Source organism: Leptidea sinapis, chromosome Z (genome assembly GCF_905404315.1).
Source record: "Leptidea sinapis chromosome Z, ilLepSina1.1, whole genome shotgun sequence".
Taxonomy (NCBI): domain Eukaryota; kingdom Metazoa; phylum Arthropoda; class Insecta; order Lepidoptera; family Pieridae; genus Leptidea; species Leptidea sinapis.
In genome coordinates this window covers 36,034,354-36,046,218 of record NC_066312.1, presented here as the reverse complement: position 1 = coordinate 36,046,218, position 11,865 = coordinate 36,034,354, and the positions used below count along the sequence as shown (strand labels likewise).

Sequence of the window (11,865 nt, the reverse complement as noted above, 5' to 3'; positions counted from 1 at the left end):
AAGTCTTATATCGAGTTATTGCGATTGTTAAATCCAGTTAGTCACCAGTTGATCAACGACCGTCAGTACGGCTTTCGCCATGGTCGGTCGACTGGCGATCTTCTGGTATACCTAACACATACATGGGCGGCGGCTATTGAAAGCAAGGGGGAAGGCCTGGCAGTTAGCCTGGATATAGCGAAGGCATTTGATCGTGTATGGCACAAGGCGCTCCTCGCAAAACTTCCATCATTTGGGCTTCCCGAGAGCTTATGCAAGTGGACCTCCAGCTTCCTCACTGGGCTCAGCATACAGGTCGTTGTCGACGGTTATTGCTCGAATCCCAAGCTCGTGAACGCTGGCGTGCCCCAAGGCTGTGTGCTATCTCCCACGCTGTTTCTTCTGCATATCAATGATATGTAGGACACCGCCAACATACATTGCTATGCAGACGACAGCACTGGTGATGCCGTATACATGGGCCATGCAGGTCTCTCTCGGGAAAACGTCGACCAGTGCCGGGAGAAACTTGTGTATTCTATCGAGTCCTCTCTCGAGAAGGTCGTGGGATGGGGTAAGTTGAACCTTGTCCAATTTAACCCCCAGAAGACTCAAGTTTGCGCGTTTACCACTAAAAAAAAACCCATTTGCCGTATCACCGCTCTTCGACAACACTTCCCTTAAAGTCTCGCCTAGTATCGGAATACTGGGTCTCGAAATTTCGAGCGATTGCCAATTCCGTGGCCATCTGGAGGGCAAAGCCAAATTGGCTTCGAAGAAACTGGGCGTCATAAATATAGCACGGCAATACTTCATGCCGGCCCACATTCTAGCGCTCTACAAAGCGCAGGTCCGGCCACACATGGAGTATTGCTGTCATCTCTGGTCTGGCGCACCCCAGTATCAGCTCGATCCATTTGACCGCGTGCAACGCAGAGCAGCTCGAATTGTCGGGGACCTAGCGCTCTGTGAACGGCTGGATCACTTGGCGTTGCGTAGAGACGTCGCTTCATTGTGTGTCTTCTAACGCATTTATCACGGGGAGTGTTCCGAAGAGCTATTTAACCTGATTCCTGCCGCCGAATTCCACCTTCGCACGACACGCCAGAAGTTAAGATATCATCCCCACCATCTGGATGTTTGGCGGTCCTCCACAGCGCGGTTTTCAAGGAGCTTTCTTCCTCGTACTACGAAGCTGTGGAATGTCTTCCTTGTGCGGTGTTTCCAGGACGATACGACATGGGTACCTTCAAAAAAAGCGCGTACACCTTCCTTATAGGCCGGCAACGCACTTGTGATTCCTCTAGTGTTGCGGGAGAATGTGGGCGGCGGTGATCGCTTGACACCGGGTGGCCCGTGCGCTCGTTTGTCCTCCTATTCCATAAAAAAAACACATATCGTTGGAAAATCTTAGTGCAGCATAAAAGTTTAAGACTTATGAGTCTCTCTCAAACCCGTTGGTCTGCTCGACATGATGCATGTTATGTATTAGAAAAAGAGTGGCCTGGAATAATTAATGCACTGAACGTTATTGCTCAAAATCGTGATGAAAAACTGACTACGCGATCTGAAGCTACAGAAGAACGAAGAAAGCATCTAGAAACGGCAATTTTGCTCATGCTTTGGAATGGTATTTTATATCGTTTTAATGCTGCAAGTAAGAAGCTTCAAGAATCTCATGCCATGCAGGTCTCTCTCGGGAATTCATCGACCAGTGCCGGGAGAAATTTGTATCTTCTATCGAGTCCTCTCTTGTGAAGGTCGCGGAATGCGGTAAATTGAACCTTGTCCAATTTAACCCACAGAAGACTCAAGTTTGCGCGTTTACCACAAAAAAAACCATTTGTCGTATCACCGCTCTTCGGTAACACTTCCCATAAATCCTCGCTTAGTAACGGAATACTGGGTCTCGAAATCTCGAGCGATTGCCAATTTCGTGCCCATCTCGAGGGTAAAGCCAAATTGGCTTCGAAGAAACTGGGCGTCAATAGAGCACGGCAATACTTCAAGCCGGCCCACATTCAAGCGCTCTACAAAGCGCAGGTCCCTCTACATGGAGTATTGCTGTCATCTCTGGTCTGGCGCACCCCAGTATCAGCTCGATCCATTTGACCGCGTGCAACGTAGAGCAGCTCGAATTGTCGGGACTCATTGCTCTGTGAACGGCTGGATGACTTGGCGTTGCGTAGAGATGTCGCTTATTTGTGTGTCTTCTACCGCATTTATCACGGGGAGTGTTCCGAAGAGCTGTTTAACCTGATTCCTGCCGCCGAATTCCACCTTCGCACGACACGCCACAAGTTAGGATATCAACCCCACCATCTGGATGTGTGGCGGTCCTCCACAGTGCGGTTTTCAAGGAGGTTCCTTCCACGTTCTACAAAGCTGTGGAATGTGCTTCCTTGTGCGGTGTTTCCGGCAAGAGATTGTGGGCGGCGTTGATCACTTTACAACAGGTGACCCGTACGCTCGTTTGTCCTCCTATTCCATAAAAATAAATTCCTCATGCGGATTACCATCTGTTGTACAAATTTATGGTTCTTTGGCATTATTTCTTCAAAATATGAGGGACAAACAATACTCTGAATATGAATGAAGTAAAAGCAAAAGCACTGTCTGCAGTTCAAGTTAATTATCTTTATACAGATACAGGTCACAAGAAAACCAGAAAAATTATGGCAGATGAGTCACGGGTGAATGAAAAAATACCGTCAGCTGGTCACGAAAATTTTTGCACATTGGTGTATTACCGAATTTTAGATTTTTAAGCATACAATTGGCCTGACGTAAAAGTGCTTATTAGTGTCATGTATGTGTTTAGGTTGTCTATGCGCCACGAATTAAAAAGTAATTATAGAAATGTCCATCGTCCATGACAGTTGGAGAATAGACTTGTTTGTTTGTTGTGCGTTGTTTGTTTTATTGTGGCTCCTGATCTAAAAATCCTGAAGGTGTACCTGAGGTCTACATACACAACAAATTGGCGACGAGTCGTGATCGAATCGGCGGGTGCAAGACGCGATTGAATCTAAAGTGGTTATCTTGTGCGAACAGAATTGGTGACAATGTCGGTTGGCAAGATGGACGCGTTCGATCGGCACAAGGACAATTGATCGACCTATATCGATAGACTGGAGCAGTACTTCGTGGTAAACGACGTGAAAGATGAACGAAAAGTACCGTTACTGATCACGGTAATGGGAGCTGAAAGCTATGATCTACTGGTGACACTATGTTCCCCGACTAAACCATCACAGAAAACGTACTCAGAGTTAGTGACGCTCATGCGGGATCATCTGCAGCCTCGGCCGAGCGTGTTAGCAGAAAGATATAAGTTTCGGCAACGTAAACAATCGTAAGTCGAAAGTATAGCCGATTTCATAGCAGATTTGCAGAAATTGACAAAGTATTGTGAGTTTGGTACGTGGCTGGAGGAAAGTTTACGTGACCAGTTTGTCTGCGGGCTCTATAGCGAGAGCATACGATTACGGCTGTTTACGGAAACAGATTTGAAATTTTCTAAAGCCAAAGATTTGGCAATTGCCATGGAGGCGGCGGAAACAAACGCGACAGTTGTAGAAAATCGCGGCAGAAGTGACAACAGCACCCCGTGTTTCGTGATGAGCAGTGCCCGTAATAGAGGCCAAGGTTTTAGAAAATGGCCAGAGCAGACGAGAAACGAAGTAAATGGTGCGAGCCTGAGCGAACAACAAAGAAAAAAGGTGTCGTCGGGAACAGCGGATAACAGCCAGCGACCAGGTCAAGGACATACGAAGTGCCGGGCGTGCGGAGGCGGACACGCATCGGAATCGTGTAAATTTCGGTTATATGTGTGCCGTGTTTGTAATCGAGAAGGATACTTGAAGAAAATGTGCTCCAAGCTGACGAACATTACGGGACATAACTATGTCGAGGATGAGTATTCGGAGGAGGAAAAATTTGATATAGAGGTAAATCTTTCCTTTGTAAAAAATGATAACCTTAGTACGATTTCTAATGACAGTCAATGTTAACAGCCAAGATATTTGTATGGAGGTTGACACTGGTAGTACGATATCTTGCATTAGTTCAGATGTCTATCATAAATACTTTGCAAACTGTGAATTAATACCTAGTTATTGAAGATTAAGGTATACAGGGGAGACTGTACTTACACTAGGTAAAATTAAGGCTCTTATTAACTACAAGGGCAAGTTAACTTCACTGGATTTGTATGTTATAGCTAATGGTAAGACAAATTTACTAGGCAGGCAGTGGCTAGCAGAATTGGGGATAAAGTTGTCTACAGAACTGGAAGTACCAGAAGCGATCAATTATGTTAAAATGACAGAAAATTTTAACATATCCAATTTCAGTTCCAGGTTTAAAGAGGTGTTTGCGGATGGTTTGGGAAGATACAACGGCGGGCTGGTGTCATTGCGGGTACGGCCGGACGCGCGTCCCGTTTATCTGCGCGCACGCCCGCTGGCGTACGCGCTGCGCGAACCCGTGGAGCGCGAGTTGGAGCGGCTGGAACGGGACGGTGTCATCACGCCTGTGGAGACATCGGACTGGGCCACGCCCATTGTCCCAGCGGTCAAGTCTGATGGAACCATCCGCATTTGCGGTGATTATAAGATAAGTCTTAACAAATTTCTAGATGTGGACCGTTTTCCTTTACCTAGATTGAGAATTTGTTTACAAAATTGCATGGAGGGCAAAAGTTCAGTAAAATTGACCCTTCTCAAGCATATGCCCAGCTGGAGCTAGACGATTCTGCTAAGTATACGGTGATCAATACGCACAAAGGTTGTATAAATATAACCGTTTGATTTATGGACTTTCATCAAGCCCGGGCATTTTCCAAAGGATCCTAGAACAGATGTTCGCGGATATACCACGAGTTGGTGTGTTTCTAGACGATGTGGTGATCACTGGAAGGGATGATAAGGAACATCTTGATAACCTATATAGAGTGTTCGAGAGGCTAGAGAAGTACGGGCTGAAGATTAAAAAAGAAAAGTGTTCTTTTCTAGCTGACTCTCTGACTTAGGATATGTTGTTGATAAGGAGGGATTGCACACATGCCCAAAGAAGGTCTCTCAGCGGTGTGAAGCAGTCAGTGTGGGGGCAGTCGGCACATGTGGCCTGACGGTACGGAGCGGCCGGTGGCATACGCTTCTCGAGTGCTAAATAGCGCTGAAAAGGTTTACTCGCAAATTGAAAAAGAGGCACTTTCAATAGTGTATGGGGTAAAAAATTTGATCAATGCTTGTACGGTCGCAAATTTGTTCTGAGGACCGATCACAAGCCGTTGGTAACAATATTCGGTGACAAGACTGGAATTCCAGTGATGGCGGCCAGCAGGATGCAAAGATGGGCCATCATATTAGGTGGATATCAGTATGATATCGAGTATGTACATACATCAAAGAATGAAGCGGACGCCCTGTCGCGGTTACCACCGCACAGACCGGCCAGTCAGTCATAACAGCAGGAAGAAGTAACATATTTAAATTTTGTACAGGATTTCTTACCAATTACCAGTCAAGAGGTAAGGAAAGCAACAGAAAAGGATACAGTGTTAAGACAAGTTTTAACAAATATTAAGATTGGTTGGTCATTATATTGTCAACAGGATGAATTGAAACCGTTTTTCGCGCGTAGGCAGGAGCTGTATGTAGAAGGCGGTTGCATCATGTGGGGCTATCGTATGATTATTCCACAAACATTGAGATCAACTATATTGAAAGAACTGCACAGCAACCATCAGGGGGTAGTCAAAATGAAAAGTGTGGCGCGAAGCTTCGTTTGGTGGCCGCATATTGACCGGGATATAGAATCAGTCAGTCAATTATGTATGATTTGTGCAGCGGAGGGCTCAGCGCCTCCACGAGTAACATCTCAGCCCTTGGTCATACTGTTCGGAGCCTTGATCTAGACTCCATATGGACTTTTTGGGCCCCTATGAAGGCCTAACCTTTTTTGTTCTAATTGATTCCATAACGAAATGGATCGAAGCTTTTTTGATGGCTTGGACAACGGTATCCGCAGTTATCAAGGTATTGCGAGAGACTTTTGCCAGTTTAGGATTGCCAAAAGAAGTCGTCTCTGATAACGGCCCGCCGTTCGCAAGTCAAGAGATGGATTGTTTCATGAAATTAAATAGAATACTACATACCTTTACAGCACCATACCATCCAGCATCGAATGGAGCCGCGGAAGGGGCAGTCAAATTATGTAAGAAAGCTATTAAAAAGGCGATCAGAGAAAAGAAAGGCGTAGAGGAAACGTTGCAAACTTTCCTTCTAAATTATCGTAACTGTGAACATAGCACCACGGGAGAAACGCCCGCCATGTTATTACAAAAACGCCCCCTTCGGTCGAGGTTGGATTTGTTGAGACCGCACAGTTTAGTAGAAAGAAAAGTGCAGCACAGTCAAAGGAAACAAATCGAATCAGCAAGAGGAAATCAGGCAAAACAGATGATAGAAGGCGACCCCGTATGGATGCAGGAATTTAGCGGAAGGGATAAGTGGGTACCCGGGATGATCTCTAAAGTGACAGGATCTCGAAATTTTCTAGGGGCTAGGGAAAACGGTACCACATGTAGTAGGCATTTAGATCAATTAAAAAGACGTGCAGTATACTGTATTCCAAATGAAGTGCCATCAGACAACAGACCGGAGGTGACGCCAGCTGGCGCTCCGGCCTCGCCCTCGCGCTCCCCGCGCGCCGCACCCGCGCCGACCGCGGCCGAGCCGCCCGCCCGCGTCCGCAGCCCGACCCCGCCCGCGGTTACACCTGCCCCCGGTCCCATGGTCTCGAAGCGCATAAGGAAACCGCCTGTGCGTTTATTTTGTTTGTTACTAAAACTAGTTAATGCTTAATAAATGGTCCACTCGTACTGAGCAGATGATGATCATATGTGATCTTACCGAGGTAACTTTAGAGCTCGGCGAAACAGTATTTAAATAAATATTATACATAAGTATTAGTTAAGAAGGGGGGTGTCATGTATGTGTTTAGGTTGTCTATGCGCGTGCCAATTAAAAAGTAATTATAGAAATGTCAATCGTCCATGACAGTTGGAGAATAGACTTGTTTGTTGATTGTGCGTTGTTTGTTTTATTGTGGCTCCTGATCTAAAAATCCTGAAGGTGTACCTGAGGTCTACATACACAACAATTAGATATTAGCTTATTTTAATTTATTGATAATTTATCAGATAGATATGATTGAATTGAAAAATCTTGCGAATAAATTAGTTAAAAAGTATCCTAATGATTTGGAAAAGACATTAGGGAATGAATGTATTTATTTACAATGTCAGCTCGAAGATTCCCCAGCAAATACGGAAGATGTACATAGATTGCTTTCTCGAAATCTTCGAGATGCTTATCCGAATGTAGACATTGCTCTGCGTATTTTTTGAGTACTCCTGCTACCAATTATTGTAGACTTAATGCTTTGGCATTACTGTCTATTGAAGCTCAACTAGTTCAAGAAATGAATTACGATGACATAGTTGATGCTTTTTCTCGGACAAAAGCCAGGAAGAAGAGATTTACATATTGAGCAATACAGTATAATTTAAAAAAATAAATGCTTTATTTCAATAACAACTGTTAACCAAAATACAAAGAATTTTGTTGGTCAAAAGGCCATATCTGATATGCCGCCCGCATATCACATAGGGCCTAGGGTGGCAATAAGCATAATCCGCCACTGCAGACATATGGATGTATGGATGGATGTTGCTCTTTATTTAATGTATGGACATTCATACAAACTTTCGTATTTATAATATAAGTAGATACTTCCTTTGAAAGCCGGAAGGTAGGGCTGAGATATTCCCAGGGTTGTAAGATTAAGTTTAGTATGTATGATATTATGTTTATGGGACTTTTAAATTTTATAACACTTACACATTGTTTTTTATAAGGTATCAACTTGAAAAATTTTACTAAATAAGATGCGTAAGTTGTGTACAAAGCTATATAAGAAACTATAGTATTTTAATATTCCCACGGGAACTGGTTAGTTTTCCAGGATGAAAAGTTTCCAAGTGTTGACCGGCATTATAATTATCAACATGCCAAATTTTATTAAAAAAGATGTATAATTTGTGTACTAAGCTATATAAGAAACTATAGTATTATATATTCCCCACGAAATCTCGTTACTTTTCCAGGATGAAAGGTATCCAAGATGTTGACCGGCATTATAATTATCAACATGCCAAATTTTATTAAATAAGATGTATATTGTTGTGTACTGAGCTATATAAGAAACTTTAGTTTTATGAATTTACCACGGGATCTCGTTAATTTTCCAGGATGAAAGGTATCCAAGATGTTGACCAACAATATAATTAAAATGCCAAATTTTATTAAATTATGTGCATAAGTAATTGTTTGCTAAGCAATATAAGTTTTTTAACTATCACACTCTTTAATTTTCTGGGATCAAAAATATTTAAAGTGTTGACCGCCAATTTAAGGTATCAACATCATAAATCTCACTAAATTAGATGGATAAGTTGTTGTATACTACGTAATATAAGTAAGTAGAGGTTTTTAATTGTCCCACGGGAACTCTTTAATTTTCCGGGATGAAAAGACCTAGATGCATACCGGCAACATAAGGTATCAACATGCCAATATTTATAAAATAATGTGCATAAGTCGTTGAGTACTACCCAATATAAGTAAGTAGAGGTATTTTAGCTGTCCCACGGAACTCTTTAATTTTCCGGGATAAAAAGTATCTAAGATGTTGACCGGGGATGTAAGGTATCATCATGCAAGTTCAATCAAATCGGTCCATTAGTTTCAGAAATAGACAGACAAACAGACAGAGAATAAAAAATTCCAAAAAAATCGGGACTTGTTCTATTTCTCTTCTTACATCCCCCTGACACGAATTTGATCAATTTTTTTCTTTGTACAGAATTTTGATCTCTACAGATTTATTATAAATATAGATGTACAAATCTTATACTACTCTATATGTTATGTAGGTTAAAACTAACAAAAAAATCAATATTTCATTATTTTAATACTTATTATCCTATTCCGGACTAAGAGAAATCCAAACATTTAAATATCATTAAAATCGGTTCAACCTTTTTTGTGTTATAAATGGTGTAACTAACACGACTTTGTTTTATGTATATACTAGCTGACCCGGCAAACGTTGTTTTGCCATATAATTTATTTTTCGTGTTCGTCGATTTTTTCTCCGATGCATTTATTCATTATATTATTACAAATATAACTACAAAGAAAAAGTATTTTTAGTTAATAAATAGTATGTACTCGTATATGACACTCACAAAAATTTTAATTTCTATTCGTAACAGAATTTTCAAAATCGGCTTAGTACATCCAGAGATAAAGGCCGGCAATGCTCTTGTGATTCTTCTTGTGTTGCAAGAGAATGTGGGCGGCGGTGATCACTTAACACGCTCATTAGTCCTCCTTTTCCATAAAAAAAGATTATCCTCTAAAAAATTGTGATAATGATTTTAAATAAAAGAAAGTATTTTCTTCTTTCGTCAATTTTTCAATGATTTTATATTATTCTGCGATTTGGGACGGAGGCAATTCCAACAAATTAAAAATCATAAAAATCAGTCCTGCCGTTCTCCGGAACCCAGATTTCGAACAACTATATTGTGTATTTATGTTAATTTGTACTAAGATTTTTTATGATGATTTCACCAATAGGTATTATTATAAACGCTATAGTTTGTAAGGATAAATGGATCGGGTGTATGTATATGATGATTGATAGTAATGCAAAAGTTATAGGTTAGTTACTGAAATAAATTCCTATGTCCTTCTAAATTATGTTAAACGACAGCACAAACAGATTTTGCGATTAAAAAACACCTGAGCAAGTCACGTAGAGTTGGCCTTAGGAAAAACATGCCCAAAAGAATGCCTGCTCTGGTCGCCCGCAAGCCCGTCCATACATTCTTACAAACTTTCATATCTATACTTAATATATAAAGCTGCAGTGTTTGTTTGTTTGTTTGTTTGTTTGAACGCGCTAATCTCTGGTACTACTGGTCCGATTTGAATGATTCTTTTAGTGTTGGGTAGTCCATTTATCGAGGAAGGCTATGTTTATTTTTCAAAATTAGGGATCCGTAATAAAATTGCTATTTTGTAACACAAGGTGTAAAATCGAAAACCTATTTTTGCGTGCGCTGCAAAAACTATTGACAATAGAACAAAATGATGTACAGGCTATAATATAGGCAATATTTTATTACTTATAAAACTATCGCGTGAATATACTTTATATGGCAAAACAACGTTTGTCGGGTCAGCTAGTTTATAATATTAGTGGATACTTCTTTCGAAAGCCAGAAGATAGGACTAAGATTTTTACAGGTCCATACTCATACATTCTTACAAACTTTCGTATTCAAAATATTAGCACATACTTTTTTGGAAATCCAGAAGTTAGGGCTGAGATTTTCACAGGTCCATACATCCAGGCATCCATACATTCATTCAAACGTTCGTATTTATAATATAAGTAGATACTTCTTTGGAAAGCTGGAAGGTAGGGCTGAGATATTCCCAGGGTTGTGAGATTAAGTTTAGTATGTATCGACGATATATAATATCTATATAATATATATATAATATCTGACCTACATAGGCTGCACTAAAATTTTTCAAATTCAAATTATTAATTAATTATTTCAAATTAAAATTGTTCCAATCATATTAAAATCTTTTTAATTGAAAACTCTTTGGTTTTAAAAATCGAATACCATTGATTTATTTAAAAAAAGATTCTCGGTCTTGCCACAAGGTCTTGTCAAACTTATTTAGTCGTTGAGAAAATGGAATTGACTCGAGAAAATTCTAGAGCGATGATTTATTATGATCTTCGAAGTGGTTTAGCAGAAAAACAGTGTGTTGACCGGATGATTTCTGCATTTGGTGATGAAGCCCCATCCAAAACCACAATTTATCGCTGGTTTGCTGAATTTCAACGTGGACGTGTCAAGATCAGTGATCCCCGTCAAGGTCGTCTAAAAACTGCAGTCACCAAAGAAAACATTGATGCTGTGCGTAAGCTGATTGAGGAAGATCGACATGTGACATACCGCGAAATTCAGGCAACTTTAGACATTGGCATGAGTCAAATACAAATAATCTTGTATGAACAATTAGGTGTCTAAAAGTTGTTTTCTCGATGGATACCGCATTTGCTCTGTGAAGAGCAAAAAGCGGCTCGCGTTACTTGGTGCGTCAGAACTCTCGAAAGATTCCACGCAGGATCCTCAAATGCTGTATACAACATCGTATCAGGTGACGAATCCTGGATATATGCGTACGAACCCGAAACAAAAAACCAGTCACGAGTTTGGGTGTTCGAAAATGAGTTAAAGCCAACAAATAAGTTATTTTTTACTAAGCAATATAAGTTATTTTACTAATTAATTATTCCACGGGAACTCTTTCATTTTCGTGGATGAAAAGTATCTAAGATGTTGACCGGCAATATAAGTTATCAACATGCCAAATATTATTAAATTATGTGCATACCTACGTTGTTGTGTACTACGTTCTTTAAGTTACTTACTTAAAGAACGTAAAGGTTATTAACTGTCCCACGGGAACTCTTTAAATTTCCGGGATGAAAAGTATATAAGATGTTGACCGGGGTTGTAAACTATCATCGTGCAAAATTTCAATTAAATCGGTGCAATAGTTTCAGAGATTTTTCTCTTCTTTCTTCTTCTCTTATTCTTCTTTTTCTGACTCGGTTTTGATCATTTTTTTTTCTTTGTACAGTAATTTGATCTCTACAGATTTATTATAAGTATAGATATATATATATCGGCGCAAGTACTACAACACGAATTGAAAACACGTGCAC

At 40.6% G+C, this 11,865-nt stretch overlaps 1 pseudogene; it reads left to right on the top strand.

Moving 5' to 3' along the window:
* The first annotated feature begins 3,044 nt into the window (after positions 1–3,044).
* LOC126978264 (uncharacterized) lies at positions 3,045–7,200 on the top strand (annotated as a pseudogene).
* The last annotated feature ends 4,665 nt before the right edge of the window (positions 7,201–11,865 follow it).